The sequence below is a fragment of the Odocoileus virginianus genome, unplaced genomic scaffold (genome assembly GCF_023699985.2).
Source record: "Odocoileus virginianus isolate 20LAN1187 ecotype Illinois unplaced genomic scaffold, Ovbor_1.2 Unplaced_Scaffold_13, whole genome shotgun sequence".
Taxonomy (NCBI): domain Eukaryota; kingdom Metazoa; phylum Chordata; class Mammalia; order Artiodactyla; family Cervidae; genus Odocoileus; species Odocoileus virginianus.
The window spans coordinates 470,148-489,110 of NW_027224275.1; the positions used below are offsets into that span (position 1 = coordinate 470,148).

Genomic DNA, 18,963 nt, shown 5'->3' on the forward strand with positions numbered 1-18,963 from the left:
CTGAAGCTGAAACTCCAATACTTGGGCCACCTCATGCAAAGAACTGACTCATTGGAAAAGTCCCTGATGCTGGGAAAGACTGAAGGCAGGAGGAGGAGAGGATGACAGAGGATGAGATGGTTGGATGGCATCACCAACTCGATGGACATGAGTTTGAGCAAGCTCCAGGAGTTGGTAATGGACAGGGAGGCCTGGCATGCTGTGGTTCATGGGGTCGCAAAGAGTCAGACACGACTGAGTGACTGATTGAACTGAACTGAATAATACTCTTATGTATAAGATATATTCCTAGGCATCTTCAATTTTTTACTCAAATTTATTGAGACATACATCTCATGAAATAAAATGTACTCTTGAGAGTACACATTTCAAAATTTCAACAGATGTATATAATCATATAACCATGACCACCACTGCAATAAAGATACAGAAAATTTCCCTCCCCTCCAAAAGGTCACTTGTGCATGTTTGCAGCCAGTTATCTGGGAAAGAATTTATCTGTCTTTATAATTTTGCTTCTTCTGTAATATATAAATGGAGTCATATAGTATGTAGCCTTTTGTATCTGGCTTCTTTCACTTAGCACATGTTTTTATGATTCACCTATGTAATTGTATGTATCAGCAGTTTGTTCTTTCCTATTATTTCATTAAAATGTTTATTTATTTATTTGTCTGTGCCAGGTCTTAGTTGTGGCATGTGGGATCTAGTTCCCTGACCAGGGATCAAACCTGGGCCCCCTGCATTGGGAGCACAGAGTCTTAGCCACTGGACTACCAGGGAAGCCCCTATTTATTATTGTTGAGTAGTATATTTATTCATTAGTTGATGGATGTTTGGGTGTTTTCCACTTTTTTGCTATTATAAGTAATTCTGTTATAAATGTTCTTATACAAGTTTTTGTTTGCACATATTGAAATTCTCTATGAGGAGAATTTCTGGGTTCTATAGCAATTGAATGTCTGCTGTTATAAGATGCTGTCAAACTGTTCTCCAAAGTAGCTATTCCATTTTGTATTCCTACTAGCAGCGTATGAGAGTCCTAGTTGCTCAACATCTCCACCTACACTTGGCATTTTCAGTGTTTTTTTAATTATTAAACTTAAGTGTTAGAGAAGTTTTAGATATACAAAAAAACTGAAGAGAAAGTATGGAGAGTTACTTTATCTGTTCCCCTTCAGTTTCCTCTACTACTGATATTTTGCATTAATATGGCACATTTGTTAAAACTGATGAACTAATATTGATATAATCGTGAACTAAAGTCCATAGTGCTGAATTTGGGTTCATTCTTTGTGTCCTACAGTTATATGAGTTTTATCAAGTGTATGCCATGTGTTCATCATTATAGTATACAGAATATTTTACCACCCTACATATACTCTGTGTTCTATCTATCCCTCCCTCTCTCCTGAACCCCTAGCAACCACTGATATTTTTACTCTCTTTACCATTGCTTTTTCCAGAATGTCATACAGTTGGAATAATACAGTATGTAGCCTTTTCAGACTGGCTTCTTTCACTTAGTAACGTGTATTTATGGTTTCTTCCATGTATTTTTATGGCTTTATAGCTCATTTCTTTTTATTGACAAATAATAGTCCATTGGCCAGATGTAGCACAGTCTTTTATTCCCATTTACTATAGAAGGACATTTTGGTTGCTTCCAAGTTTTGGCAATTATGAATGAAGCTGCTATAAACATTCATGTGTAGGTTTTTGTGCAGATAATGTTTTCAACTCATTTGGGTAAATACTAAGGCACACAATTGCTGGATCACATGGTTAGACTATGTTTAGCTTTGTAAGAAACTGCCAAACTGTCTTCCAAAGTGGCTGCACCATTTTGCATTCCCACCAGCAATGAGTGAGTGTTCTTGTCGCTCCATATTTTCATCAGCAATTGTTGTCAGTGTTTTGGAATTTGCTCTAATAGATTTGTAGTGGCGTCTCATTGTTGTTTTACTTTGCAATCCCCTAATGACATATGAGTTGAATATCTTTTCATATGCTTATTTGCTATTCATATATTATATAGTCTTTGCCTAGGTGTCTCTTCAGATCTTTTGCCTATTTTTAACTGAGTTACTTATTTTCTTATTTTAGAATTTTAAGAGTTCTTAGAATATTTTGGGCACAAATTCTTTACATATATATGTTTTTGCAAACATTTTCTCCCAGTCTATCTTGTGTTTCCATTCTCTTAACAGTGCCTTTCTCAAAGCAAGCATTTTTCATTTTAATGAAATCCAATTTATCATTTTTTTCTTTCATGGATTGTGCTTTTGGTATGAAATCTAAAAACTCATCACCAAGAACAAGGTCACCTAGATTTTCTCCTATGTTATCTTCTAGAAGTTTTATAGTTTTGCATTTTACATTTATGTGTGTGATCCATATTGGTATAATGTCTGGATCTAGATTCATTTTTGTATTTGTGGATATCCAGTTGCCCAGCACCGTTTATTAAAAAGAGTTTTCTTTTTCCAATGAATTGCCTTTGCTCCTTTGTTGAACATCATTTGACTATATTTGTGGATCTGTTTCTGGGCTTTCTATTCTTTTCCATTGATCTATTTCTGTGTTCTTTCACCAATACCAAACTCTCTTGATTACAATAACTTTATAGTAATTCTTCCCATTGTGTAGTGTTAGTCCTTTAGTTGTATTCTTCTTCTTCAGTTTTGCTTGATTATTCTGGGTCTTTTCCCTTTCCATAAAAACTTTAGAATTAGTTTGTTGAGATCTGCAAAATTCTTGGTGGGATTTTGATTGTGGTGTTTGTGCTTAGTCTCCCAGTGTGCCCAACTCTTTGCAACCCATGGACTGTAGGCTGCTAGGCTCCTCCATCCATGGGAATTCTCCAGGCAAGAATACTGGAATGGGTTGCCATGCCCTACTCCAGGGAATCTTCCAACCCAGGGATCAAACCCAGGTCTCCCACACTGCAGCTGGATTCTTTAATGTCTGAAGGGAAGTCCGGTAGTTTTAATTGGAATTGTGCCAAATCTGTAGATCAAGTTCACAAGAACAGAATCTAATAGTATTATATCTTCATATCCATGAATATGAAATATCTCTCCATTTATTTAGATCTTCTTGATTTCTTTCATCAAAGTTTTGTAATTTCCTCATATAGATCTCACATATATATTTTTTTAAAAGTTATATGTATTTCATCTTTTGGTACTAATTTCAATAGTGCTGTTTTTAATTTCAAATTTCAGTTGTGCATTGCTGGTATATAAGAAAGTAATTGACTTCTGTATATTAACTTTTTATTTTGGCTCATTTTATTTTAGCCAAGTGAATGAATAGTGATAGCTCACTGTGGTTTAATTTGCAGAACTCTGTGACTCATGATGGGCTTCCCAGGTGGCGCTAGTGGTAAAGAACCTGCCTACCAATGCAGGAGATGTAAGAGACGTGGGTTCAATCCCTGGGTTGGGAAGATCCCCTGGAGGAGGGAATGGCAACCCATTCTAGTATTGTTGCCTGGAGAATCCCATGGACAGAGGAGCCTGGAGGGCTACGGTCCTTAGGGTTGCAAAGAGTTGGACACAACTGAGCAACAGCACAGTGCATGACTATAATACTGAACATGTTCATATGCTTATTGGCCATCTCTGTATTTTCTTTGGAGAAATGTTCATGAAAATCAGGATGTTTGTACTCCTATTATTGAGTTTTATATATATATATATATATATATATATATATATATATATATATTTAAAAATATGTTTTGAAATATTTTCTCCCGTTATGTGACCTTTTAAATTTTTCTATGTAGGCTCTCTATATGACTTTGGCTTTTTGTATTCTGAGAAGTCTTTGCCTTAACTAGATTCATAATGATCCTTTCATTTGTTTTCTTCCAGAATTTTATAGTTTCAGTTCTTTGATTTATGTCTTTGATACATGTTTAGATGACTTTTGTCTTTGGAGCAAGGGTAAAGTTTGCTTTTTTAGTTTTCAGTATATAGGTTTGAATATATTTTATTAACTTTGTTCTAAGTATTATATTTTATCATATATAAATGATATAGAATTTTAAACATTTTTAGTATTTATTTAACTGTAGTTGATTTATAATATTGTGTTGGTTTCAGATACACAGTTTCAAATTCTTTTCTATTATAGGCTTTATTACAGGATACTGAATATAGTTCCATGTGCTATATAGTAAATCTTTGGTGTTTATCCATTTTATACATTGTGGTGTGTATCTGTTAATCCCATATGCCTAATTTATCCCCCTCTCCCCTTTCCCCTTTGGTAGCCATAAGTTTGTTTTCTATGCCTGTGAATCTGTTTCTGTTTTGTAAATAGACTTCTTTAGTATCATATTTTAGATTCCACATGTAAGTGATATCATATGATATTTGTCTTTCTCTATCTGACTTATTTCACTTAGCATGATAATCTCTAGATTCATCCATGTTGCTGCAAGTGGCATTATTTCATTCTTTTTTTATGGCCGAGTAGCATTCCAATGTGTATATATACTACATATTATTTATCCATTCATTTATTGATGGAAATTTAGGTTGCTTCCATGTCTCGGCTGTTGCAAATATTGCTGCTGTGAACACTGGGGTGAATGCATCATTTTGATTTAGAGTTTTCTCTAGATATATGCCAAGGAGTGGGATTGTGGAATCTAATGGTAGCTCTGTTTTTAGTTTTTAGGGACCATCCATACTGTTTTTCATAGTGGCTGCACCAACTTACATTCCCACCAACAGTGTAGGAAGATTCCCTTTTCTCCACACCCTCTGAAGCATTTATTCTTTGCAGACTTTTGATGATGGCCCCACATTCTCACCCATGTCAGATGATACCTCATTGTAGTTTTGATTTGCATTTCTCTAATAAGAAGCATCTTATTAGAGATGCTTCTTTTCATCTTTTCATATGACTGTTGGCCATCTGTATATCTTCTTTGGAGAAAAGTCTATTTAGGTTTCCTGTCCAGTTTTTGATTGGATTGTTTGTTTTGTTTGTTTGATATTGAGTTGTATGTGCTGTTGTATATTTTGGAAATTAAGCCCTTGTTGGTCTCATCATTTGCAAATATTTTCTCCCAGTCCATAGATTGTCTTTTTGTTTTCTCTGTGGTTTATTTTGCTCTGCAAAAGCTTATAAATTTGGTTAGCTCCCATTTGTTTATTTTTGCTTTTATTTCTTTTGCCTTGGGAAACTGACCTAAGAAAATATTGCTATGATTTATGTCAGAGAATGTTTTGCCTATGTCTTCTTCTAGAAGTTTTATGGTGTTAAGTCTTATATTTAAATTTTTAAGCCATTTTGAGTTTATTTGTGTGTGTAGTCTGACAGAGTGTTCTAACTTCATTGATTTACATGTGCTGTCCAGCTTTCCCAAAACCACTTGCTGAAGAAACTGTCTTTTCTCCATTTTATGTTCTTGCCTCCTTTGTTGAAGATTGACCATAGGTATTTGGGTTTATTTCTGGATTTTCTATTCTGCTCCATTAATCTGTATGTCTATTTTTGCACCAGTATCATGCTATAATATTGTCTAAAGTCTGGGAGGTTCATGCCTCTCATTTTGTTCTTTCTCCTCAGAATTATTTTGACAATTCTCGGTCTTTTGTGCTTCCATATAAATTTTATAATTATTTGTTCTAATTCTGTGAAAAATGTCATGGGTAATTTGATAAGGATCACATTAAATCTATAGATTGCTTTGGGTAGTATGGCCATTTTAACAATATTAATTCTTCCAATCCAAGATCATGGGATATCTTTCCATTTCTTTGTATCATCTTCAATTTCCTTCCTGTGTTTTATAGTTTTCAGCATATAGGTCTTTCACATTCTTGGTTAGATTCCTCCCTAGGTATTTTTTTGACATGACTTTAAATAGGATTATTAGTTTTAACTTCCTCTTTCTGATTTCATTGTTAGTGTAAATAAATGCAACAGATTTATGTATATCAATCTTGTATCCTGCTAACTTACTGAACTAATTTATTAGTTCTAATAGCTTTTGTGTGGAGTCTTTAGGGTTTTCTGGACTTCCCTGGTAGCTCAGACAGTAAAGAATCTGCCTGCAATGCAGGAGACCCAGGTTCAATCCTTGGGTCGGGAAGATCCCCTGGAGAAGGAAATGGCTACCCACTCCAGTATTCTTGCCTGGAGAATTCCATGGACAGAGGAGCCTGGCAGGCTACAGTCCATGGGGTCACAAAGAGTCAGTGTATAGGATATCATGTCATCTGCATACAAAGACAATTTTACCTCTTCTCTTTCAATTTGGATACTATTTATTTCTTTTTCTTATTTGATTGCTGTGACTGACTTCCAATACTATGTTGAAAAGAAGTGGTAAGAGTGTGCATCCTTATCTTATTCTGGAATTTAGCAAGTAGGCTTTCAGCTTTTCACTATTATATTGGCTGTGGGTTTGTCATAAATGACTTTTATTATGTTGAGATATGTTCTATACCCACTTTGGTGAGAATTTTAATCATGAATGAATGTTGAATTTTGCCAAATGCTTTTTCTGCATCTATTGAGATAATCATGTGGTTTTTGTCTTTTCTTTTGTTAATGTGGTATATCACATAGACTGATTTGGCTATGTTGAACCATCCTTGTGACCCTGAAATGAATCCAACTTGATCATGGTATGTAATACTTTTTATGTATTGTTTGATTCAATTTGCTAGTATTTTGCTGACAATTTTTGTATTTATGTTCATCAAAGATATTGGCCTGTACAATTGTTTTTTGGTAGTGTCTGGTTTTGGTGTCAGGGTGATGGTGGCTTCATAGAATGTCTTTGGGAGTGTTCCTTCCTCTTCGAGCTTTTGGAAGAGTGTGAGAAGATTTGGAATGAGTTATTCTTTGTGTGTTTGGTAGAATTCCCCATGAGGTCATATGATCCTTTTGTTTGCAGGGAATTATTTATTTATTATTTTTGTTTTAACAAATTCTATTTCACCTCCAGTGATAGATATGTTTAAATTATCTGTTTCTTCTTGACTCAGTTTTGGCAGGCTGTCTGTTTGTAGAAACCTGTCCATTTATTCTAGGCTGCCTATTTTGTTGTCATTAACTGTTCCTAGTAATTTCTCAAGATTTTTTTTGAATTTTTGTGATATTGGTTTTATTTTCTCCATTTGAATTTCTTAATTTGTTTATTTGTGTCCTCTCTTTTCTTCTTGGTGAGCTTGGCCAGAGGTTTGTTGATCTTATTTAACCTTGCAAGGAACCAGCTCTAGACTCAATTGATTTTTTTCTATTGTTTTATTTTTTAATTTTTAAAAATTTTTATTGGAGCATACTTGCTTTAAAATATTGTTAGTTTCTGCTGTACAGAAAAATGTATCAGTTATATGTATACATATATCCCCTCTTTTGTAGATTTCCTTCCTATTTAGGTCAACACAGAGCATTGAATAGAGTTCCCTGTGCTATACTGTAGGTTCTCATTAGTTATCTATTTTATACACTGTTATTCAGTCGCTAAGTTATGTCTGACCCCATGAACTGCAGCATACCAGGCTTCTATGTTCTTTACTGTCTCACGAGTTTGTTCAAACTCATGTCCATTGAGACAGTGATACCATCCAACCATCACATCCTCTGTCATCCCCTTCTCCTTTTGCCCTCAATTTTCCCCAGCATCAGAGTCTTTTCCAGTAAGTCAGCTCTTCTCATCAGGTGGCCAAAGTATTGGAGCTTCAGCTTCAGCATCAGTCCTTCAAATGAATATTCAAGGTTGATTTACTTTAGGATTGACTGGTTTATACATAGTAATGTATACATGTCAATCCCGGTCTACTAATTCATCCCCCCTCCTTGGTATCCATCCATTTGTTCTCTACATCTCTGTCTCTATTTCTGCTTTTAAAGTAAGTTCATCTAGATTCCATATACAAGCGATATTATATTCGTTTTTCTCTTTCTGACTTACTTTACTCTGTATGACACTCTCCAGGTCTATCTGTGCTTCAGCAAATGGCACTATTTTGTTTCTTCTTAATGGCTGAGTAATAGTCCATTGTATGTATGTACCACATCTTCTTTATCCATTCCTCTTTTGATGGACATTTAGGTTGCTTCTACATCCTAGCTATTGTAAATATGTTGCAATGAATATTGGGGTGTTTGAATCTTTTTGAATTATGGTTTTCTCTGAGTATATGCCCAGGAGTGGGATTGCTGGGTCATATGGTAGTTCTATTTTTAGTTTTTTGAGGAACCTCCATACTGTTCTTCATAGTGGCTGTACCAATTTATATTCCCACCAACATTGTAGGAGGGTTCCCTTTTCTCCACATCCTCTCCAACATTTATTGTTTAGTAGATTTTTTTTTTTGATGATGACCATTCTGATTGGTGTGAGATGATACATCATTGAAGTTTTGATTTCTCTAATAATTAGTGATGCTGAGCATCTTTTCATGTGTTTTTTCTTTGGAGAAATGTCTATTTAGGTCTTCCACTCATTTTTTCATTGTTTTGTTTTGTTTTTTTGATATTGAGTTTCATGAGCTATTTGTATATTTTGGATATTAATATTGTTATTTTTATTTCTATTTTATTTATTTCTTCTCTGATCTTTATTATTTCCTTCCTTCTGCTGACCTTAGGTTTTGTTTGTTCTTTTTCTAATTCTTTTAAGTGGTAGATTAGGTTGTTATTTGAGAGTTTTTCTCATTTTTTTGAGGAAGGCCTGTATCACTATGAACTTCCCTCTAAGAACTGCTTTTGCTGCATCCCATAAATTTTATATACTTACATTTTTAATGTTGTTTGTCTCAAGGTATTTTTTTTTAATTTCCTCCTTGATTTCATCATTAACCTGTTGGGTTTTTAGTAGCATGTTGTTTAGTCTCCCTGTAATTGTATATTTTCTCATTTTTCTTTCTGTGGTTGATTTCTAGTTTCAGGCCACTGTAGTCAGAGAATATGTTTGAAATAATTTCCATTCTCTTAAATTTGTTAAGGCTTGTTTTGCTCCCTAGTGTATGTCAGTAGAGTGTAAAAATCTACTATTATTGTATTCCCATCAATTTCTCCTTTTATGTCTGTTAGTATTTGTTTTATGTATTTGGGTGCTCCTATACTGGGAGAATATATGTTAATGATTATAATATCCTCTTCTTGTATTGATCCTTTTATCATCATATAGTGCATTTCTTTGTCTTTGTGGGCTTTGTTTTCAAGTCTGTTTTGTCTGATATGAGTATTGCTACCTCCACTTTCATGTCATTTCCATTTACTTGAAATAATCTTTTTCCATTCCCTCACTTTAAACCTATGCCTGTATTTTGCCCTAAAGTGTCTCTTTTAGGCAACATACTGTAGGTTCTTTTTTTTTTTAATCCAGCCTGCCACTGTTTGTCTTTCGATTGGATCATTTAGTCCATTGACATTTAAAGTAATTACTGATATGTATGTATTTTATGACTATTTTAAACCTTGTTTTCCAGTTGAATTAGTACTTCTTCTTTGTTCCTTTCTTCTTTTTATTTTTCCTTTTATGGTTTGATTACTTTCTTTTGTATTATACTTGAGTTATTTTCTTACTGATTTTTCTGAGTCTATTATATGTGTCTGATTTGTGGTTACCCTGGTTATCAAGTATGTTAACCTATATCTACTTGCTTTAGACTGGTAGTCATGTAAGCTTAAACATATTTTAAAAAATATATATTTTCCTATTCTCCTCCCCCACATTTTGTGATTTTTATGTCCTATTTTAAATCTTTATGTTTATCCTTTTGTTGATAATTGTAATTATAATTACTTTCATATTTTTTTTGATTTTTTAAGCCTATGTACTGGCTTATTTAAGTAATCTTCAATCCTTTTATATATTTGCTTTTCCTGTTGTGATAGTCCCTTTTTTTTTCTTTTTGTTGTGTGATAGTCCCTTTCTATAGAGTCATGTTTCTTTTCTATTTTAGAAAAGACCTTTCAATATTTCTTTTAGGATAAGTTTAGTATTGCATATTGTTTTAGTTTTTTGCTTGCCTGAGAAATTCTTTCTCCTTCTTTTCTAAATGATAATCATGCTGGGCAGTGTATCCTAGGTTGCAGGTTTTTCCATTTCAGGACTTTGAATATATCTTGCCACTCCCTTCTGGCCTGCAAAGTTTCTGCTGAGGAATCAGCTGGTAACCTTATGTTGTTGTCATTGTTTAGTCACTAAATCATCTCCAACTCTTGTAACCCCATGAACTGTGGCCCACCTGGCTCCTCTGTCCATGGGATTTTCCAGGCAAGAATACTGAGTGGGTTGCCATTTCCTTCTATAGGGGATCTTCCTGACCCAGGGGTTGAACCTGTGTCTCTGGTGTGGGCAGGTGAATTCTTACCACTGAGCCACCAGGAAAGTACTAACAACCTTATGGGGATTCCCTTTTAACTGATTGATTGTTTTTCTTTCGCTGCCTTTAGAGTCTTCTCTTTACCTTGAACTTTGCCACTTTCATTTTTTTTTGTTTTGTTTTAAATAATTAATTAATTAATTTTATTTACAACATTGTATTGGTTTTGCCATACATTGACTTGAATCCTCCACGGGTGTACATGTGTTCCCCATCCTGAACCCCCCTCCCGCCTCCCTCCCCATCCCATCCCTCTGGGTCAACCCAGTGCACCAGCCCCGAGCATCCTGTATCATGCATTAAACCTGGACTGGCGATTCGTTTCAAATATGATAATTTACATGTTTCAAAGCCATTCTCCCATATCATCCCTCCCTCGCCCTCTCCCACTGAGTCCAAAAGACTGTTCTATACATCTGTGTCTCTTTTGCTGTCTCGCATACAGGGTTATCGTTACCATCTTTCTAAATTCCATATATATGCATTAGTATACTGTATTGGTGTTTTTCTTTCTGGCTTACTTCACTCTGTATAATAGGCTCCAGTTTCATCCACCTCATTAGAACTGATTCAAATGAATTCTTTTTAATGGCTGAGTAATATTCCATTGTGTATATGTACCACAGCTTTCTTATCCATTTGTCTGCTGATGGACATCTAGGTTACTTCCATGTCCTGGCTATTATAAAAAGTGCCACGATGAATATTGAGGTACACGTCTCTTTCAATTCTGGTTTCCTCGGTGTGTATGCCCAGAAGTGGGATTGCTGGGTCATATGGCAGTTCTATTTCCAGTTTTTTAAGGAATCTCCACACTGTTCTCCATAGTGGCTGTACTAGTTTGCATTCCCACCAACAGTGTAAGAGGGTTCCCTTTTCTCCACACCCTCTCCAGCATTTATTGTTTGTAGACTTTTTGATAGCAGCCATTCTGACTGGCATGAGATGGTACCTCATTGTGGTTTTGATTTCGCATTTCTCTGATAATGAGTGATGTTGAGCATCTTTTCATGTGTTTGTTAGCCATCTGTATGTCTTCTTTGGAGAAATGTCTGTTTAGTTCTTTGGCCCATTTTTTGATTGGGTCATTTATTTTTCTGGAATTGAGCTGCAGGAGCTGCTTGTATATTTTTGAGATTAATTCTTTGTCAGTTGCTTCATTTGCTATTATTTTCTCCCATTCTGAAGGCTGTCTTTTCACCTTGCTTATAGTTTCCTTTGTTGTGCAAAAGCTTTTAAGTTTAATTAGGTCCCATTTGTTTATTTTTGCTTTTATTTCCAATATTCTGGGAGGTGGGTCATAGAGGATCCTGCTGTGGTTTATGTTGGAGAGTGTTTTGCCTATGTTTTCCTCTAGGAGTTTTATAGTTTCTGGTCTTACATTTAGATCTTTAATCCATTTTGAGTTTATTTTTGTGTATGGTGTGAGAAAGTGTTCTAGTTTCATTCTTTTACAGGTGGTTGACCAGTTTTCCCAGCACCACTTGTTAAAGACTTGTTAAAGTATTTTCTCCATTGTATATTCTTGCCACTTTAATTTTTGTAAATCTCAGGATCGGTCTGTTTGGGTTCATCTTGTTGGGGACCCTTTGTACTTCCTCTTCCTGGATATCTGTTTCCTTTTTAGGTTTGGAAAGTTTTCAGCCATAATTTCTTCAAATACATTTTTGATTCCCTTTTCTCTTTCTTTACCTTCTGGTATCAGTACTAGTCCCTCATCCTGCTTGGCAGCAAGTCAGCCCATGCACATTCCTTTAGGCAAATTCCAAGCCCCTTCACCTCCCTATACCTGGGTAATCTACCAGCCAGTGAAGGAGGTTCCCAAGGTGAGCTAATCATCTTTCTTTCCTCATTCCTGGCTTTTTCTTAGGGGTGCAGGTCTCATCTTCATTTTCTTCGTTTCCTTTTTTTTTTTCTCCTTCTGCCTGGTTATGTGAGGTTCTTTCTTGCAGCTTTAGTTGCATGAGATCTTCTGCCCACTTCCAGTTGGTATTCTGAGAGAACTGTTCCATTTGTAGATGTATTTTTGATGTACTTGTGGGGGAGGGGAACTCTATGTTCTTCTGCTCTGCCATCTTGAACTCCTCCCTGACAATTTTTCAACATTTATTGTTAGTATACATAAATATATTTCATTTTTATATATTGACCTTGTATCATATGCCCTTAAAAGACTCGATTACTCTAATAGCTTTTTTTTTTAAAAGAGTTTTGGGATTTTCTATGTAGATGATAGTGTTATCTAGTAATGATGACAGTTTTATTTCCTTTTTTTCTAATTTGTATATTTTTTCTTATTTTGTTTTGTTTTTTGCTATATTTGAACTGGATAGGACCTCAAGTAGAATGTTGAATTGAAATGGGCAGAGCAGATCTCCTCGCCTTGCTCCTGATTTTATTGGGGGAAATATTCAGCCATTTACCATGGCTGTGAAGTCAGTTTTAGATTTTTCTTACATGCAATTTATAAATTTGAGATCAATAGTTTGCTAATGGATTTTATGATGAATATATGCTGGATTGTTTCAAATGGCTTTTCTGTATCGATTGAAATAATCATTTAAAGTTTGTTGATATGGTGAAAAGTGAAAGTGTTAGTCACTCAGTTGTATCCAACTCTTTGCAACCCCATGGACTGTAACCCACCAGGCTCCTCTGTCCATGGGATTTCCCAGGTAAGAATACTAGAGTGGGTTGCCATTTCCTTCTCCAGGGGATCTTCCCAACCCAGGAATCAAACCCAAGTATCCTGCATAGCAAGTAGATTCTTTACTGTCTGGGCCACCAGGGAAGCCCCGAGGGTTAGTTTTCTATTGCTGAATTATAAATTACCAAATACTTAATGGGTCAAAACAACACAAATTTATCTTCTTACAATTCTGGAAATTTTCCTGGGCTAAAATCAAGGTGTTTGCAAGGCTGTGTTCCATTCTGGAGAGTCTGGGAGAGTATTCATTTCCTTGCATTTTCCAGCTTCTGGAGGCCACTACATTCCTTGGTTCATGGCCCCTTCCTTCCTCTTAAAGTCAGCAATGTCTTTTTTACGTCATATTACTCTGACCCTGACTCTTCTGCCTCCTGCTTCTACTTTTAAGAACCCTTGTGATTATATTGGGCCTACCCAGATAATCCAAATAATCTACCTATTTTAAGGACAGCTAATTAGCAACCTTAATTCCATCTGCTACCTTAATCCCACTTTGCTATGCAACCTAACACAGTCACAGGATGCACACATTTATGTTTTGTTTTCCTTGGAATTATTATATTTTAAAAATATGCTTATTTGCTGTTATCACCACCAATCCAAGTTCACGCTGTCAGTTGTCTACATTTCTTCTCAGTAATTCAGACATATATGATGTGGGTATGCTAAGTCACTTCAGTTGTGTCCAACTCTTTGTGACCCTATGGATGTAGCCTACCGTCCATGGGATTCTCCAGGCAAGAATACTGGAGTGGGTTGCCATGCCCTTCTCCAGGGGATCTTCCCCACCCAGGGATCAAACCCACATCTCTTATGTCTCCTGCTTTGGCAGGTGGGTTCTTTACCACTAGCACCACTACTTTATTTTTATTATCATCTTTAAATTGCTCCTTGACTTTTCTGTCCTACTACAGTCTAACTGGTTTCTCACTTGGCTTTGTTCACAACTGTCATCCTGGAATAATTTATTTCCCTCAGAAGGTTGTTCTACTCCCTTGTAGCTTCCAAAATCACAGTTAAGAAGTATGAATCCATCCTGATTGCTAGACATGTATACTTTGTATCTCTTTCTCATATTCTTTCATTTCTAGTGTACTGATGTGCTGTGTCTTCTTGTGGATCTATTTTCATCCACTGTGCTGAGAACTCCATTTGCTCTTCCATTTTGAGATTTTCTTTTTGAATTATTGTATTGGTGAAGTACTTCCTGCCAACCCCCATCTCTATCTCTGTCTCTCCTTCCCTGCTACAATTTAAATGTTGGCTTTTCAAAGCTGGTTTTTATAATTTCTTAACAATTTTTTGTCTTCTATCTTCTTGTCTAATGTCTATATTTCAAAAGATATCTTCAACATTATCAACCAGTCCCTCTATTGAGTGTTTTATTTCCTCTATCATGATTTTAATTTCTAATGTTTTTTAAATCTATTCTTTTAATTTTCTTTTCTTACAGATACTTGTTCTTTCTTTTTCCTGAATGCAAAATCTTATCTGCTATATCCAGTGATATTAATGACATAATTTTTGTGACTTTTATATTTAGAGTCTTTTCTTTTGAAATTTATTTTCATTTTAAAAAAGCTTTCTATTTAGTATTGAGATATAGTTGATTAACAGTATTGTGACAGTTTCAGGTGTGCAGCAAAGGGTTTCAGCCATACATAATATGTATTCATTCTCTCCCAAATTCCCCTCCCATCAAGCCTGCCACATAACATTTAGCAGAGTTTCCTGCGCTATACAATAGGCCCTTCTTGGTTGAAATTAATGTTTAAAAATATTTGTTTTGTTGTTTATATTTTATGTCAGAGGCTTTCTTCATGGGTCTTCTGTTCCTTGATTGTTTCCTTCTATTAGAAAACTGATTGGGGAATGCTAAGTGAGGAGGTTTAGTATCTGCTGAGGTTGTTTTGTTGAGAATTATGATGTCAAATTTTTTGGTCTTTTCTCTTGTACTGAGAAGATTCAAGAGAAATTGGTATTCTAAATGTCTTCCTTCAGTTCAGTTCAGTTCAGTTGCTCAGTCGTGTCTGACTCTTTGTGACCCCATGGACTGCAGCATGCCAGGCTTCCCTGTCCATCACCAACTCCCAGAGCCTACTCAAACTCATGTCCATCACGTCAGTGATGCCATCCAACCATCTCATCCTCTGTCATCCCCTTCTCCTCTTGCCTTCAATCTTTCCCAGCATCAGGGTCTTTTCCAATGAATCAGCTCTTTGCATCAGGTGGCCAAAGTATTGGAGTTTCAGTTTCAACATCAGTCCTTCCAATGAACACCCAGGACTGATCTCCTTTAGGACTGACTGGTTGGATCTCCTTGCAGTCCAAGGGATTTTCAAGAGTCTTCTCCAACACCAAAAGCATCAATTCTTCTGCACTCAGCTTTCTTTATAGTCCAACTCTCACATCCACACGACTACTGGAAAACCCATAGCTTTGACTAGACGGACCTTTGTTGGTAAAGTAATGTCTCTGCTTTTTAATATGTTGTCTAGGTTTATCATAGCTTTTCTTCCAAGGAGCAAGCATCTTTTAATTTCATGGCTGCAGTCACCATCTTCCTTGGAAGATACAAATCTAATTTCTTATATTCTGGATAGCACATAAGGTTGAAGGTGTCTTGTGAAATGTTTTTTTGTCATATCTCCCTGTATCTTTGTCCTTGTTGGTTTGTGAATTAAAATTAATCCTTTTACTCCCACTGTTAAGGCCTCAGAACAAAGCAAGAGCAAATGCTTATGTTTGGCTATTTTAATTGGAAGAACTCTTAGTATTTAAAAAAATAGAACAAAGCAAGAGCAAATGCTTATGTTTGGCTATTTTAATTGGAAGAACTCTTAGTATTTAAAAAAATATTATAGTTTATAAGTCTTATTTATTTCTGTGTAGTTATTTCTTAATAGTTATTTTTTTTCCTTTCAAAGTCAGTAGGTGGTAAACTCTTTTAGTTTATTATGCATGCAAGTGGCTTTCTTGTGCCACCACTATTATACAATGATTTAAATTTGTATAAGATTTTATTTATTTACTTATTTATTTGCAATCATTATTCTATACTCAACACTTTCTACCTCTGGAATCATGCCATTAGTCTTGGCTGGAGTTTCTAAGTCTGTTCTCTAGGTCTTTTAACTTCCCTTTTATTGTATCAATTTCTTTTGTCTCTCAGTGTTTCATTCTGAGTCTGTTTCTCAAATATTTTCTTTGGCCATACCCAGTCGAGAGCTTATGCTGTCTTTTGAGCTTTTATTTCAGAGTTTACAGTCTTGATTTACAAGATTTCTATTTTTTTAATGTCTACCATTTTTGATTCACAACTTTTTAATAAACTGTTTTTCTTGCTTTTCATAACCTTAATCCTTCAGTTCTTTGTGGATGCTAGGCATTTATTTTCAAGTCCTTTTTCAAATTACATTATTTCTCTGAGACTGTAACCTCATATTTGTTGAATTTCTTTACTTTTTCCCTAAGATTGCTTTTGTAGTGTTAGAATTTTAACTTGTTACAAGTATACCATAAATAGGGAAAATCATAGTTATTCTGTCTGCTGTTCTTATCCCTTTTAATTCTTGCTGGATTATGTTTTATTTGCTCAGTCCCCTGTTCAGGACCAGTTCTTATGTTGGCAGCTTGACCTATTGTTCCATGAAGATATCAAAGGTCTAATTTTTGAGCCAGTGGGTGGTGTGATGCATGTCCTGGTTTGATAGCTATTTCTACTACTTCCTACCACTTTGGCAATACCCTAGTTGCCAAGCTGAGCTGCTACAGTCATCATAGCATATTAAAAGTCACTATGCATAGACAGGAAATCCCTTCCTCACCTCATGATTTCCTCTCATGACCTAACTTCACTATACTGCCATACATTCAATGCTATTGGTTTATGTTACCCCCATAGGAGTTGAACTCCTGGATGCCTCTGTGTGTTTCCTAGTAGGTAAGTGACTTTAGTCTCCTCTGTTGCTTTCTTTTTTTTTTTTTTGGTTTCAGCTCTATGATCATGTTCCTCTTTTTCTTTTATTTACTATTTTAAGCAATCATGGCTATGTTTTTATTTTAAAAGTATGTTTTGTGATTTAGCTATCATTGCTGTATTTTATGTTTGAAGCTTAGAAAGGATGTTTTTCCCATGTGAACCTACATTGCTAACTTGATATGATGATCCCTTGGAATTTTTAGATGGCTTGTTGTTCAGTCACCACGTTGTGGCTGAGTTTTTGTGACCTCATGGACTGCAGCATTCCAGGTGTCCCTATCTTCCCTTCACTATCTCCTGGAGTTTGCTCAAATTTATTTCCATTTAGATGTCTACTAATTTTTCCCCCCAAAAAATAACTACTCACTGTTTGAGACCATGGTTATAAAGAGTTCTCACTGATTAGTTTTCCATCCTTAATTTGTAATCATAGAGTCTAACATTCATATATCAGTATATGGGTATCACTTTCAGTTGTGAAGCAATGGAGGCATGGATCCACTCAGGTTGGGTGAGGCAAGCAGATATTTTTGACTGTGAAGGCAGGAACATTGGACTTGCCTAAAACTGGGGCCCCAGACTGATAGTAAAGAAATTTCTGTAGGACAGCTGGGCAGCAATGGTTACCTCAGCAGGAGAGACTTTTTGTGAAGCTAGGTGGAAGACAGACTAGGAATGTGAAAAAAGTCAGTCACCAGGTTCATGTTGGGAGAATGGCAATCCTTGTCTTGTTCTTGATCTTAGAGGAAATGCTTTCAGTTTTTCACCATTGTATATGATGTTAGGTGTGGGTTTGTCATATATGGCCTTTATTATGTTGAGGTATGTTCCTTCTTTACTGGCTTTCTGGAGAGTTCTATTCATAAATGGATATTGAATTTTATCAAAAGGTTTCTCTGTGTCTATTGAGGGCAGTTGGTAAAAAAATCTGCCTGCAATGCAGGAGACCCTGGTTCGATTCCTGGGTTGGGAAGATTCCCTGGAGAAGGGATAGGCTACCCACTCCAGTATTCTTGGGCTTCCCTTGTGGCTCAGCTGGTAAAGAATCTGCCTGCAATGCAGGAGACCTGGGTTGGGAAGATCCCCTGGAGAAGGGAAAGGCTACCCACTCTAGTATTCTGGCCTGGAGAATTCCATGGACTGTATAGTCCATGGGGTTGCAAAGAGTTGGACACGACTGAGCAACTTTCACATTGAGGGCAGACTTGCTGCCCCACCCCACCCCCACAACTGGCTAGGAGCATATCTAGCAGCCATGGGAGGAGACGGCACTGTAAAAAACCCAAAGAACATCAGAAGTGACACATCAGTGCACACGGACTCAGGCTCCAGCTGACGCCAATTCCATGCCCGCCCTGACAGATGTCTAGGTAACATCATTTAGCTGAACCAGACCTGGTGAAGCTGCTGTGGTGGGGGCCATACCCTGGATGCTTCCAGAGCAGCCAAATGAGTGGCCCTGGCAGCAGGGCTAGAGTGGCCACCTCTAGAGTGAAACAAGGCGGGGACCCATTGGGATCCACCAAGCATCATGTCCATGTCTGGAGTGAACAAAGGCAGACCCAGGAGAATCTGCCCGGCATCACTGGCTGTGCACTGTTGCATCTGGAGTGACCCGAGGGGGTCCATTGGCATCTCCTGGGCATTAGCCCTGGTGTGGTGGAGTGTAAGCTACTCTAAAAGTGAACCTAGGTGGTGGATTCATCCACAATCCAGCTGGGCATCACCTGTGCCCAGCAGGTGGTGGCAGTAGGAAACAGCCAGTGCCCTATAGCAGGCCAAAACAATTTCCTGACAAATGGCAACATGACCTTTTGGACAGAGATTTGAAGGTGGTGCTGGTGTGCATACTGGTGAATCGCTGGTGTCAAATCGGGACATTTAACACCAGCAAATGTGGACATTTG

At 36.5% G+C, this 18,963-nt stretch overlaps 1 protein-coding gene, 1 non-coding gene and 1 pseudogene across 2 annotated transcripts in view; 2 read left to right on the top strand and 1 right to left on the bottom strand.

The window, feature by feature from the left end:
• The window catches only part of GABRA3 (gamma-aminobutyric acid type A receptor subunit alpha3), a 237,272-nt gene that overhangs the window by 10,730 nt on the left and 207,579 nt on the right, over window positions 1–18,963 (top strand). The gene's annotated exons all lie outside the window — the stretch shown is intronic.
• The window catches only part of LOC139033510 (transcriptional repressor p66-alpha-like), a 31,162-nt pseudogene that overhangs the window by 10,079 nt on the left and 2,120 nt on the right, over window positions 1–18,963 (top strand).
• Window positions 711–783, bottom strand: TRNAG-CCC (transfer RNA glycine (anticodon CCC)). Its single transcript has one exon. It is a non-coding gene; the product is annotated as a tRNA-Gly (tRNA).